Source organism: Chlorocebus sabaeus, chromosome 24 (assembly GCF_047675955.1).
Source record: "Chlorocebus sabaeus isolate Y175 chromosome 24, mChlSab1.0.hap1, whole genome shotgun sequence".
In the NCBI taxonomy this organism is placed as follows: Eukaryota; Metazoa; Chordata; class Mammalia; order Primates; family Cercopithecidae; genus Chlorocebus; species Chlorocebus sabaeus.
Genome location: NC_132927.1, coordinates 69,284,315 through 69,298,988, shown reverse-complemented (window position 1 = coordinate 69,298,988; position 14,674 = coordinate 69,284,315). Strand labels below are relative to the sequence as shown.

At 53.4% G+C, this 14,674-nt stretch overlaps 1 protein-coding gene across 3 annotated transcripts in view; it reads left to right on the top strand.

Moving 5' to 3' along the window:
* ITPK1 (inositol-tetrakisphosphate 1-kinase) overlaps positions 1-14,674 on the top strand; it is a 180,109-nt gene that overhangs the window by 109,641 nt on the left and 55,794 nt on the right. The gene's annotated exons all lie outside the window — the stretch shown is intronic.

Genomic DNA, 14,674 nt, shown 5'->3' with positions numbered 1-14,674 from the left:
GAAAAACATGGGTCTGATCATAGCACAGCTTGGCTTAAAACATCCCATGCTTTCTTATTGCTGTGACACTTAAGGCCATGATTGCCAGCTTGACCCATGGGGCCTCAGTGATCTGCCCCACCCACTCCTTCCCTGGCCTCCTCAGCAACTGCTCAGGCTCTGATGCGTGTCCACCTCGGCATCTTTCCACAAGCTGTTCCGTCAGCTCAGTGCCCCTTCCCGAGAAACATCCTCCCTTGTGAGCTGACTAATGACACATCTCTTGTCCCAGGCCCTGCCAGCTTAGCACTGTTTCTTGATGCCCTTCAGAAGTTTGTAATTCTTTATCAGTGGCTATTGTCTGTCCCTTCACTGGGGCAGGGATTGTGTCTGCTCCCAGCAGCTGGTGTTCCCACTGCCGCCTGCAGTGCCTAAGTGTTTAGGTGGAGGCACATGCCCTGTGCTGGTCATGTACTGGGACGGCCTTTCATGGAGTGCCCTGATGGGCTTGTGGAGGGAGGATGTGGCTCTGCTGGGCTGCTGGGAGCAGGGAGGGAGGAGGCCAGGAGGGTTCATGAGGCAGATGGCACTGCCTGATGGGCATGTGTGGCGATGTCTCCAGGTGTCAGCGAGGTTGGAGAGGGTGCAGCAACGCCAGAGCTCCAAAGCTTTTTCATGCCAGGCTGTGCAGCTTGGAATTTTCCTGCAGGGAGAGTGGGGCGGGGATGGTGGTGATGCGATCAGATGTAATTGGCAAGAGAGAGGCCCTGCTTCGAAGGGGAGATTGCCAGTGCAAGATGAACTCTGAGCAGGTGAGGACACTGTTTGCTCCTTGGAACCCGGGTGCTTCCAAGATGAAGAAGGAGCTCATGGCCCCAGGCTCAGTGTTGTGCCCATCTCAGCCCCAGGTGCCCTTGCATGTGGTCCTGAGCGTCCCCTCCCTCTGCTGCCGTGATAGGCCGGCCTCTGAGCAGCTTGAGCCTTGTCCAGCCTACACAGGACAAAATTGCACTCACCTCCTGGCTCCTCTCAGTGTGTAACGATCTGAAGTGGATCTGGGAAGGAAGCTCCTGCCCCAAAGGATGCAGGACGAGAATGCACACTTGGCCACACTGGTTCTTTCCGTGTTTTACCTGGAAGGAAACCATGTTTAGCCTTCAATAGTGCCTCCCCGATCCCACCACCCTCCTGAGGGGACAGGAAGCAAGTGGGACTGGGAGCTGGTGGGAGGGGGTGACGTTTGAGGTCCTCCCTGCTAGTCCGCCAGGTGAGGCCAGGTTTCACTGCAGGGATAGACAGCTCCCCTCACCCAGCACAGGCTGAGCTTGGCTTGCGCCACATGGTCACAGAGGGGTAGGCACAGCTTTGCAGTCTGAAATGACAGCCGTCACAGCAGGGGGTGAGAAGGCAGTGAGGCTTGTGCTGGCTCTCAGTGTCTACCTTGTCGTGACACGGACTCATCCATCTCCCTGGACCTCCCTATAGGCAAGGGAACTCAATACTGCATAGTTCCCTTTTCTTCTTAAAAACGACTAAAATGCCTTGTTAGGGTTATTGTTAGTGTAAACTAATTAATACCTGCGATGCCCGTAGTGCTGGCATGGCGTGAGTGCTGCACGTGTGTGTAATGGTCGGCCACACTTACTGTGAGTGCCTGGGGTGTGATGACGCGTGCAAGCCACTCAGTACAGGCCTGGCGCCTAGTGAACCGTCAGTCACCGTGGCTTATGTCAATATTATTATTACAGCGACAGTAGGACTACTCTGTCAGCCTTATCTGTGGCCGCAGCTGACTTGAGAGTTCTCAGTCCTAATTGGAGTCAGTGAGGCAGTGATTATGAAAGTGTCCCCAGGTGGGAGATGCATTCTGTGCTAGGGCAGCGGAAATGCCTAAAAGGCAGGGCCAGGTGGGCGTCAGAGGGACTCGAGTGCTGTTCCTGGCTCCACCCTTCACCTGCTGGCCCACCTGGGCCTCGGTCCCCTTGCCTACTGCATAGGGAAGGTGCAGGATGGCACAGAAGACCTTCAAAGCTGTTGCGTCTGCCTCCAAAGGACTACCCAAGGCCTCGGCTCACATTTACCCCAAATATGATTTCACAGCTGCATTGAATCAGACCCTGTCGGCCCCTGATGTTTATTGAGCAGTCGCCAGCACAGGGATGGAGAGGAAGTAGAAGAAACAAAGGTTTTTGTTGTTCTAGGTCTTCGAATCCGACTTGGAAGATAACATCTAAGCCTATCCGAGGATAAATAACACTGTAGAATCTAAGTGGGTTTGTGTCGGCTTTGCCTTTGTGCCTGCTGACTGGTGGGATCAGAGTAAGAACCGTGTGCCCCTGGAAGGGGTTTGTGTTGTCACCAGGGAGCCGTGGGAGGGCTCCCTAGTTGCCACGCATGTACCATGTGGCCCATTCTGCCATGGGCCATTCTTATCTCTTATGTCTGTGGTCCTCATCTCAGTCCCTGAGATAATGGAATTATTTCCCCATTTTTCAGTGGGAGACAACTGCGGCCCAGGGAAGTTAAGTCACTTGCCCAGGGTCAGGTAGAAAGCGGCAAGGCCAGGATCATAGCTTGGAGGGGCTTTGGTGACAGCTGATGGCTCTGTGGGTGGTGTGAGGGTTGGTGATTTCAGGGCCACCTTGGCAGGAGGTCATCGTCTGGGATTGCCTCTGACACAGCTGGTACCGTGTGACAATGAGACTGCTGGCCAGCAAATGCCACGGGAGGCAGAGTTGGACGCATCTGGTGGCCCTGGTCCCAGAGAAACAGATCACGTCCTGTTCTGGGGTGGCTGTGAGGTCAGCCTCTCGATAACTGCTGCCCTGGGTCATAGGCGACTCCTCCCGTGGTGTCTAGCCACACGATCTGTCCATTGTGCACCAATGCCAGGCCAGGAATCGCCCTTTCTGCTTTGGGGAGGGTGGGACCATTCTGTGCCGTTAGCCTGTTGCAGTTGCTTTCCCTTGTGGAAAGCAAGCCTGGTCCTCAGGAAGACATGTGGCCCTCTTACAACCAGGAGCAGAGCTAGACTTTGTGTAGCTCGGTTGGGACAGGGGCAGGAGAGGGCACCCCAAAGCCTGAGCTCTGAGCCAGCATGTGGGCTGCCACCCCTCTGCTTGTGTGTGGACAGTCAGAGTTTTTCAGCTCAGGGTCTGGGGGCTTGTTGAGTTTTAGAAATATTAATGTTTATCAATAATACATTGTCCCCAAAGTTTTAGAAAGAACTTTTATGCACACTATTTCTGGATTTCTTAACCTCAACATGATTGACAACTTGGGCTGGATAATTCTGTGCTGCTAGGGGCTATCCCAGGCAATACAGGGTGCTTAGTGGCCTTCCCGGCTGCTCGTTACCAGATGCAAGCAGCACTCCCCACCAGAAATCTCTCCAGATGTTCCCTGGTGGAGGGAGCCCACGCCACCCGTGGTTAAGCGGCGCCGCGTTTTGTAAGAGATGGGTCCAGCAGCTCTGAGAGCTCAGGCAGGCCAGTCAAGTCATTCCTGATTTTTGTGTGGACCCTGAGGCCCTATTGGGTACAGTTTCTGGGTTTTAGTGTTTAGAATCGCACACCAAGACGACTAGCATCTTGTGGCTTCTTTTCTTCAGTAATATGAATACCTGCGACAGAAAGGACACCCTGTTTTCTGTTTCCTCCTGGTTTGTGTGGTGGCATGACTTCCCATCATGTTTCTGTGCTGCCTATACAGGCTGTGTGCCCGGGATAAAGCCCACTGTGGCTGCCTTTGTTTTCATGTAATAAATCCCATTGCCACCTCACCAGCCAAGAGTACAACTGGCCGGGTAAACCATGCGCTGGGCCTCTGCTGACCTCGGCCTTCTGGGATGGAGAGAGTGAGGCATGAGGATATCCTCTGAGCCCCTCCCTGTAGGTCCCTGCCCTAGGCCTCCCACGCCTCCTGGCAGCCAGCCCTTGATCTGGCCCTGGCCCTTACCCATTTGTCTCTCCGCTGATCTGTGAGATCATTTATCAATAACAATGATGTTCATTCAGCAAGTCTTAGTTGAGAACTTACTGTCTGCCAGAGTTCCTAAAAGACATTACAGATGCAACAATCAATAAGACCTGGTGGACACAGCCCCTGCCCTGCTGGAGCTGTATCCAAGTGTGAGTGCATTGGATCATGACAACAAAACCTAGGTAAATAGAGGACAAGGTAACACAGCCCCAGTGATGGCGAGTACTAGGAGAAAACACACCGAGGCCTGGGAGAACAGAGAGGTCCTTGTTACTGATCCTCTGAGGAGTTGACATTGAGCTGAGGCCTAAAGGGCAGGACAATCAGGAGGGGAGCAGGCAAGGGGGCAGCACCTGGCCAGGCCCTGCAGTGAGATAGGATGGAGCCGCAAGGACCCACAGTAGCCAGGCGCAGCCGGAGCACGGTGGCTAGGGCTGTCTGCAGTGGGCTGGGAACTGGCAGGAGCCAGGCTGAGTCTGGGCCTGGTGGCCCCCTGGGAGCGATGGGTAGCTCTTTGAGGACTCGAAATATCATACCAGCTCCCCTCTTTCATGGCCCCAAGTTGAGCCACAGACAATGTGACATTTTCTAGTCCCCAAGCTCTCTGAGGAGGAAGGAGCCCTGCCCATTGCAGTAGTCAGAGGTCAAGGAGGAGCTCCCGGGGCAGCAGGACGACTCCCACTTCTGCGCATGCCCACAGCCACTGAAGAGGATGGCTGATATGTGGAACCGAGGCCAGTGCCATCCACAGGGTAGGTGTCGTAGCCAGGTCACCCCTGGCAGCAGGAGCTGTCTCTCTTCTTGTGCACCTAGAGCCTGCACCAGAAACTAGAAGACTGGGGTGGCTGGATGCAGAGGTGAGGAGCCCAGGGGTCCTCTGGCCTCAGTGACCCAGTTGGCCTAGGTCAGCAGCACCGCCGCAAACTGTGCCCTGATTCTGGATGACTGTTCTCTCCCTGCAGACACTAGTTTGTAAGCCCTGCTGGCTGTGAGTCATGTTTGCAAACCCAGCAATGCATCACATGGACAAGGCATGGGAGTCCATGGGCTGCCAGGAGGCATTGGCTTGTTTTGGGAACTGAAAGTCAGACTCAGCCGGGCAACTGTGGGCCAGGTTGAGGTGGGTGGGGCTCCAGCAGGCATGCCACCTTTGGCCTTGATGTAGGGAAGCTGCTCTCCTGTGTGTTACTGTACACAGGGGAGGGGCCGCTGCCCAGGCCCCCCTGAGCGGGTGCGTGGGGATGCATGTAGGGTTCAGACAGGCGCTTAGGGGGTGTTGGGCTGCTGCTGAGGTTGGTGGAACCCAACTCTGTGTGACCTTGGGCAGGCAGCCCCTTTCTTGTCCTCCTCTTGTTCAGCTGGTAGCTGTGACAGCAGGCTAGGTGACCGACCCCTTCTAGCTCCATCTGTGTAGAAATCCCAGCTGTCCCTTCATCCTGTGGGATCCTTCCCTTCGCTGGTCGCCTAGAGGACCTGACTAGTGCGATGGTGCTGTGACAGAGAGCACGTGACATTTGTCAGGGAAATAGCTCTGGCTGGGCACCTTGCCTGCCTCCCGCTGACAGAAGGTGGAGAAAGCTCATAAAAGTTTGGTGTGAAATCTGGGGAGAGAGGGGAGGTATTGTTTTCAGTGGCAGGCCTGGAAAAAGGGGGCGTTTGCTGTCTCCAAATAATAGTGTTCTGTTTCCTTCCAGCCCTCTCCTCTGTAGTGGTCAGGGTTATGTTTTGGCCTGAAAATCATTGTTTTGCATGGGTCTTTCTGCTGGCTCTTGAACAACGTTTCTCCCCCAGAGAGCCTGCGGTTTCTCCCAGCCGTGGCTCACACCACGTGCCAGGCGGCTGAATGAGGTGCATGACACTGTAATGCCTCAGTAGCCCCGGTGGGAGGATGACCTGAAGTGACCATTGTGGGTGGGTGGCACCCACCTTCAGGATGGGAGTGCCTGTGACCTGCAGGCCACAGGAGACACAGTGGGGTCTGCATGCAGAATCACATTCAGGGTGCCCCGTTTGGGTGCTCAGGCCCCTGCCCTGCTCCACCCCACACAGCCCCTTCTAATGTCTTCCCCCAGTCTGGAATGGAGAATCGTGTACAGTTCATTGACCCTGGAGCCTGGAGCCTGGTTGCTTTGAATCCCTTATTCTATATTCATTCTGTTCACCAGGGAGGGGATGGGTTGTTGGTGTCTGCTCTAGGGAAGCTTCCCCAGCCCTTCCCAGGGCTCTAGCATTTCCCCCACCCCTTGTTGGGCTTGGGACACTGAGTTTGACCAGCTTGCACATGGACTGTGAGTCTGATGGATCCTAAGTGTGGCTTGCCCTGTGCACCACTGCTGGGCTCTCAGCAGTCCTGAACGAGCTGGCATGTGCATTTGGAACAAGTTTGTGAACAGAGTCCCTCTGCTGCCCAGCCAGCCACTTCCCCTCTTGGGGGGCAGCCATTGGTTCCAGTGGCCTGGAGCCTTTCCAGGGGGTTCTGTGGGACTGAACACAGACAGTCTTCCTCGCTACATAGCTCCTGTACAATGGGGCTATACGGTATGCCCTGGAAGTGATCTCATCTTAGTCTTTTGCAGGTAGCCTCATTCTAACGGCTGCATGTTAAACGGCCTTCCTCTCCTTTACCAAGCCAGCTCTCTACCGGTGTACACCTAGGGCATTTCTGATCATGTTTTAGAAACATGCTGTAGTGAATAGCCTAGTACATGTGTTTTTGGGTACACAGGTGAGAAATTCTGTAGGATAAACACCTAGGAATCGGGATGCTGAGTTTGTGCATTCTGAGTTTTGGCTGTTGTCCGGTTTCTCTCTGCAGAAGCCAGTTACACTGCCACCAACTAAGGACTGGTCCCTTTTCCACCACCTTAGGAAGCGTCTCTAATCAGTTTACCTTGGCATGGAGTCACAGAGTGTTGGAGGGTGCCAGGATCCTGGCAGTCTCCTCCTCTGGCCTGTTGGTTTTACCTCGGGGAGCTCCAGGCCTTGGGAAGGGTGGTGTCATGCTGCCTCCATGACACTTGGCTTGGCCAGACCCTGAGTCTGGGCCGTCTTGCCTCTGTCTGGTGCTGTGTTCTCACGCTCACTTTTCTCTTCTGCACTCCATGTCTGACCACCCCAGCCTGAGCTCAGGGATTTAAATATTGGCTCGCAGGAGCTAATAGGCCTAGAGGCAGATTGCATCAGAGTTTTCCTTTTGCCAGCTCTACCAAATCACAGAGATCACTGTATAAAAGATGAAGGCAGCCCATTAGTTCTTCCTGAACAGCGAGGTCCAGCACACATACCCCTAAGGCCAGCACTACATCTGACACACCGCCAAGACTGCATCCATCCCCAGCTCCATCCTGTGGCCTTGCAGGCTGCTGGACTGGTCACTCCATAACCCATAGCTATCCTTGTCACTTCCCAGCTCAGGACCCTGTTGCTTTAGGGTCAGGTCCAAACTGACCAGCTGGTCAGTTTCCTCAGCTGACCCATCTCCTGCTCTCTACCTTGTCCTCACTTTTCATGTTGAGACTGCCGTCTGCCCCAGTCCTGCCAGGCCTCCAGCAGGCCTGCGAATGTGCTGGGCTCCCCCACCCCAGACCTCTGCTTTTGCTGTCCCCTCTGCTTGGAGTGCCCTTTCTGCCCCGGGCCATGCCTGTGGCCCTTTGTGGTTTATATCACCAGCCTCAGCAGGCTCCTCCCCAGCCCCCAGCCCTGTGCCCCCCCCACACCCACACTTCCCTGCTCCTTTTTTGCTGGTCAGTCCCACGCCTCTCCTTTGCTCAGCCACATGGCCGCCACTTAGTAGCCTCTGGGAGGGTGGGGAGAATGCGATTGCTCGATAGTGAATAGGTGACATCCATCACCACACACGCGCACACACACACACGCACTCACAAGCTCTCACACGCACTCATTCTCACACATGTGCTTCTCAGAGGCTGCCACTCTTTCTGCTCTTGTACTGTCTGGGAGGCCTCAGGCTGAGTGCTCAGACGTGGGAGATTTCTCTGGTATACAAATGAGGGTTGCTTAAGACCCAAGTGTCTGCTGATGGGAGAGCTCAACTCTCCCAAGGGGCCGTTTTAGAAAAGTTAGGAAAGAAGGAGTGAGGAAATGCCCTCACACACTAGGACTGAATCCAGGAGAAACAGAGACCGCAGGGAACCGCAGCCTCAGAGGACAGCTTTGCTTGGGCTGGTGGTTGGTGCCTGTCGCCAACGCGCAGCTGTCCGCGGCCCGTCAGGGTGTGCCTCCTGCTGGCCTCCCTCCCTCACCTGTGGCGGGCATGGATCTCGCTGGCTTGCAGGCAACTGGGGTGTGTGCAGTGACCGTGCCGTGGGTGTGCTCTGAGGACAGCATTCCCTGGCTCCTCTGTTTGAATGTCTCCGGGCCTGGGGGGCATCTGGCTCCATTCAGGGAGCTAACAGCTCTGTTTTTGGTTTGTTCCTCACATCACAGAATCAAATAATCTAGAACTTAAGAGGCAGAAAGGATGTTATAATTGAGTTATTCTAGCCCACGCATCTTACAGATGGGAAACTGAGATACAGATAACTTAAGTGACTTTCAGAAACACACATAAAGTGAATGGCAGTTCTCGGACTTGTAACTTGACTCTGCATTTGTTTCAACTGGCACAGTGCCCTAGGACCCATGTGTTGGGGTTAAGTTAGCCAGGTGCAGCTGGGCTGTGAAAAAGATTATCTGACAGTGACGGGCAGGCAGAAGCCTTGGCTGACTGTCAGGGGCTGTTACATAGGTTGCACACTGCACAATCCAGTGGTAGGCTTTGTGAATGGCACCTTGGGTAACTAGGCTTGATGGTCCTGTCGCAGCGCACAGTGGATGCTGCTGCAACCTTCTTTTGGCTCTTGGGAGCCCACCTCCAAGGTTTACCTGCATGCATCTCCAACTCCGACCCTGTGCCAGCCTGGCTGCCTGGCACATTCTGTTGCACCCAGGCCTAGTGTGGATTTCCCAGGACTGTCTGTGGCATGTGGTTTTCTGTAAGCTGTAATCAACAGGCAGGTGTTCTGGGAGGTGCCAGGAAGGCTTTGCCTGGGGGATGTTCGGCTGGCCTTGGTTGATGACAAGTTAATCAGCAGGGGTTAGTTTCACGGCTGCAGTGGTCTGCCAAGAGAGTTCATTACTTGTCCTTCCCAGAAAGCATTGCTTAGCCTGCCTGCCCCGCCCCCGCCCCTATCCGCATGTGACCTGACCTCCCAGGGAGAGGCTTTGCTTTCTGCGGAACCACACTTTCTGCCTTCAAAAGTACAACTGCTCTTGACACTGTTGTATCTGTTAGTCCTCCCCCTGCAGGGGCCACTCCTTCATTCAGCAGCTGCCCTGGGAGCCCTCCTGTACATAAGTGCAGTGCTGGCCCTGACACCCTTTTCCCTCTGTGCCACACGAACCCTCCTCACAGAGGTCCTGTGGTCTGTGGCCTTCAGTTATGTCACGTATTTACTGTCCTAAGGGGTGTGTGTCTTCCATTTGCTTACATCCGTCTTGCTTCAGGGCTGGGAAGAGATGCAGAGCCTCTGGTCCAGCTGTGGCTTTGAGAGAACAAGGAACCAGTGAGGACCGTGGGTTGGGAGGAACAGTGGAGATGGAGCTGCAATCTCAGCTCTGCCACGCTCCCTTGCGACCCTGGCCTCACTGCCACTTCCTTTTCCCTTTCCGAAAAGATGGGGGGTGGATGAAGGGTCCATCTGGGTTTTGCTAGTTCTGACCTTCTGTGCCTTTCTGTCTGGGAAAGGAAATTGCAAACTAGACCTACTATTTTTTCTTGGATGCTCTACCTCATGCTGACCCCAGATGGAGCACACCCGGCCTCCCTGGACTGCCAGGCTGGCGGCCTCGCCTTGGGTAGCGAACATGAGAAAGGCTTCCCTTTCTCCTGAAATGCTGCTGAGCAACCCTGGCCCTAGTTAGAGTTGAGATGCTTTTCATTTCACCAGGCCTTCCATGCCTTGGGTCTTTGACTGGAGGGCTGTGGAGCCAGAGGCCCTGGGTTCGGACCCCGTCTTGGCCACTGCTGGCAGGGAGAGCCCTGGCCACCCACTAGGTGCTCTGAGCCCTACTTTGTTTTCTTTTTTCTTTTTCTTTTATTTTGAGACAGGGTCTCACTGTAACACCCAGGCTGAGTGCAATGACGTGATTATGGCTCACTGGAGCCCCAAACTTCCCGGCTCAAATGATTCTCCCACCTCAGCCTCCTGAGTAGGTGCACACCACCACCCTGGCTAATTTTTAATTTTTTGTAGATACAGGGTCTCGCTATGTTGCCCAGGCTGGTCTTGAACTCTCAGACTCAAGCAATCCACTTGCCTTGGCCTCACAGAGTACTGGAATTATAGTCGTGAGCCACTGCACCTGGCCAGGCCTAGTTTCTTTGATTGTCAAATGGAGCCGCTAACGGGATCTACATAGGGTTGTTTTGAGGGGAAATGTGTCCATTCCTGCAAGGTGTATAGGTCTGTGACCTGTGCTTGGTGAGCATGTTTATGACTCACCCTGGAATCTTGGCAGGACCCCCGTCAAGATGCCAAGGCTTCAGGAACCAGAAACTTCCAGGGTTTCACTTGGCGCTGGGTACAGAGGAGCTGGTGGAAAGGCCAGGCCTTGTGACCCTCAGCTGGGCCTGGCTGTGCTCTCAGGAGGAGTCAGGGGAGTGAGATTGCGCTAAGTGAGCCCAGGATCACTTCCTTTCCCATGAAAGCCCCTAGGAGTAGTTTTAACAGTCATAAGGAAGTAATTTCAGTTCTTCTGTCAAGGGGAGAATCATTGGTGTTAATGGGGTGGCCGAGTGTTAACTGAACACACAGGCCCTGATGCAGTGGATCCTCGAGTCGGCGGGGAAGTTTCCTCTGGGTGTGGCACGCTGCATATCCAGTGATGAATGGACAAACAAAAGACACTACACCCACGCCGTGAAGCACTATTTGGTCTTAAAGAAGAACGAAGCACTGCCGCACACAAGGATGCATTTTAAAACACGGTGTGAGCAAAAGGAGCCAATCACGAAGGACCACATATCTCATGGTTTCGCTTAAACGAAATGTCCAGAATAGGCAGATCTACCCAGATAGAAGGCAGACGTGTGGTTGCCAGAGGCTGGGACTTGGGGCTGAGAGTGAAAGGGAATGGGATTTCCTTCTGACAGGATGAAAACGTTCTAAAATTGAGCTGATCGTTTGCACAACCCTGTTAATATTCCAAAAACCCTTGCTTTGGGGTAAATTGCATAGTGTGTGAATGATATCTCAATCAGGCTGTTTTTAATAAAAATCCTATGAGGTAGGAACAAGTACAATCTCCATTTACAGGTGAGGCCCAGGCTCACAATGAGGAAGGCCCAGTTAACCGGGCCTGGTGGCCTCCAGCTCCCTGGCATGCCGCCCTTTCATGCCATCAACCCTTACTCTACAGAGAAGGGAGCTGAGGCCCAGCAAGGAGGAGGGGTTTCCAGGCTCTGTGTGGAGCCTTTTCTTCCCTTCCAGCCTCCCTTCCCACTGGGGGAGAGATTTCCTAAGCAACGTGTGGAGCAGGACCTTCCCAGCCCTGCCATGGAGGTTACCCTGTAGCCGCTCGGCTCAGGCCATGCAGCCCAGTGGGCAGAATTTCAGCCCCTGGGTCCTGAGTGAAGAAAGGAGCAAGCTGTTAGTCTGGGCAGAGCGGAGCCCGGGACTTTGTCTCTGACCAAAACCTCTGAGTCTCAGGGTCCTGAGAAAAATGGGGAGAAGCCTTGCCATCCTCACTGTGCTGTGGGGGACCCCCAAATATGGGAAGGTGCTGCAAGACCTATCAGGACTTGCTTTGTGCACGGCCGTCCCTGCTGGCTTAGGGGGTCAGTCTGGGCCCCTGGGCCTCTGGCAGGCGGGCCACGCACAGCCTCTCCTCAGAGCACAGGCCTAGGGCAGATACGGGCTGGAACTCACAGAGGTTTCCAGTTTCCATGATGTCCACTTCATCTGTTTCTTTTTCTGTCTTGCACTTTTGGGGTCACATTTAAGAAACTGTTGTTTAATCCAAGGTCACGAAGATTTATGACTGTGTTTTCTTCTAAAAGTTTTATAGTTTGGGCCTTTACCCAATAGGGTTTTTATATTGAAAGAAGCAGTGCTTTTGAAAACCCTTTTGTCCAGCAGTGTGCATATAGCAAGTCCCAGGTAAGTGGCCACTGCCTTTATTTTTAAATGATTACTGATTATGATCATTTTTATTTATTATTATTATCCTTACTATAATTAATCTCTCGTTGTGTTTCCCATCTGGGTAGCTGGCTCTTGTTTCTTCTTGAAAGATAGTGTTGGTGTTTGAATCCATTTCTGGCACACCTAGGGGTGCAGGGTAGAAGGGGAAGATCTGGTTACCTGCCTCCCATTTCCCCCCAGACTTTGTGCTATGGGAAATTAAAAATATTTGAGAAGAGAGAATGCCGCAACGTGCTCCCAGGTACCACCTCCCAGCCTCATGCGTCAGCAGCTGCAGCCACTCTCATTTCATCCGTCCCTCACCTACTTCTGTCCCTGCCCCCGACCCAGATTGTTTTGAAACACATCCCAGATTCCTATTTAATCTGTAAGTCCTTTTTGAGTTGCATCTCTGAAAAATGAATGCTCTGGAAGGTCACTGCCTGGAGCCTGGGCTACCAGCGGGATTGGAGGTGGGAGGTTGCGTTGCACCCTGGCATCAACAGGAGGGTGGGCATGGGCCAGAACCACAGCCCCCTTCCATGGGCATGGCTGGCTCCCCTGGGGTCAGCTGCACAGGGCAAGGCAGGGTGAGCCAAGACCTTGTGTCGGGTTTGGCCCTAGGAGCCCAGGTGTTGCAGGGTAATGAGAATCCTTTCATTTTTGTGTCTACAAACTCCTTTTGCATCCATGATCTCCATGATGCCCACAGCAGCTACCTCGGGTAGGCTTTATTCAGAGTGGACCTTGCCCAGGACGAGTCAGCATCAGAGGCAGAATCTGAACTCAGGACTCTGACGGCATTTTCCATTAGAAGGAGCAAATCCCTGTGTCTCACCCCCTGCTCATTTCCTGCCTGTGAGGATGGAGGAGGAAAGAGTACCTCTGACGTTCATCTCATTCTGCTCAGATTCTCAGTGACAGCTTAGCAAAGGGCTGGTTGTCCCTGTTGGCATCATTCCATGGGCTTGGGGCCTCTAAAAGGCCTGAGGGAGCTTGTGCTGTGGGCGGGCACCATGATGCTCTGCCCCAGGTGTGTTCCAGCCCTCATCCTGGTGGGGGCTGAATGTCTGCCTAGAGCCAGGCTGCCCTTGTTGGCTCCAGGATCGTGCTCTTGGTGTCCTTTAGCCAGCAGGCCCTGCGAGGGAACATGTGCTTACCATTTGCCGTGGAGATGGCTGTGCCTTTCTTCCTCTGAGTGGTGATAAAGTGGTACAGGGTGCTCACCCGCCCAGCAGATTGGTAATTCTAAGAGACCTGTGAAAAATGCACGAGGCCCTCAGTATAATAGATAAGCTGGAAAGCTTGGCACGAAGTCCACTTGTGGATAGCGAGGCGACTCGGAAAACTCTTTGTCCTCTCTGTCCCCATCCTAGAAGAGATCGTGTTTAGGAGGAATTCTTCTGTTAATGCCGATGCTTTCATGCCCGGTCAAAAGCTTGTTGGCGCCTGCTTGTCAGATGTTTTCCCCTTTGGTTTCATGCAGCCTCTTTCCTCATGAGTTTGGCTTAACTTCATGTTTTAATGAATCTGAGTTCTCTCTTTAAAGGTCACTGTCCTAACGCATAAACATGGAATCAGAATCGCCCTCATTTATTCAGAACTGAGCGGAGACTGTTCTCGGTACTTTGAGGGGAGGAAGGAGCATGTCTGTGTTCTAAGCAGCCTCAGTTGCCGAGGGAGAATTGGCTCGTCCCATCCACGTGCTCGGCTGTTGGCCCCCTTTTGGAAGGAAGGCAGCAAATGCGTGGGTGGCCCTCCCATGACCTGGAATGCCTCTAGCTAGTGGTCCATCCCGTTCTAGAACAGCTTTCCTGTGCAGCCTTCAAGTTTACCTTTACAAATACACTCTTCATTTACTCGGTCTGTTTACACCCTTAGAACTAGAGACCATCTTTACAGAGACCCTAAGGGCATCTGCAGTACTCTTCATGTCACAGATGTGGAGACTGAGATGCTGAGAAGCCAAGTGACTTGCCCAACGGTGACTCTGAGAGGTGATGACACTGGGCACCTGGGTTTCTTGACTCCTGGTCACATAGCCTTCCCACTACACCAGGCTTCTTCCTGGTGTGTTTAGGGTAGGGGAGTGAGGACAACCAAGTGCCTTTAGCTCATAACCGAGGACATGAACTTGCTGGCCAGGACTGTAGATCTGGTGGGGTGAAGTGGAGAAGGCTTTTGATCATCCAAGTATCTGCTGCACCCCACATAATGCCCAGAGCACTGTCAGGGATGTGAAGTCTCTTGAGTGGATGACCTTTTAATATTGACATTTCTTTTTCTTTCTTTCTTCCTTTTTTTTGGAGACAGGGTCTCACTCTGTTGCTCAGGCTGGAGTGCAGTGGCATCATTGTACATTGCTGCAGCCTCAGTCTCCTGGGCCTGAGTGATCCTCCCACCTCAGCCTCCCAAGTACCTGGGACCACGGACTTGTGCCACTGCACCTAGCTGTTAATGTTGTGCTATGAATATGATTTCATACATATGTGTGAGTCTCGGCGGGGAGGGCCTCATGAGTGACCTGCTCT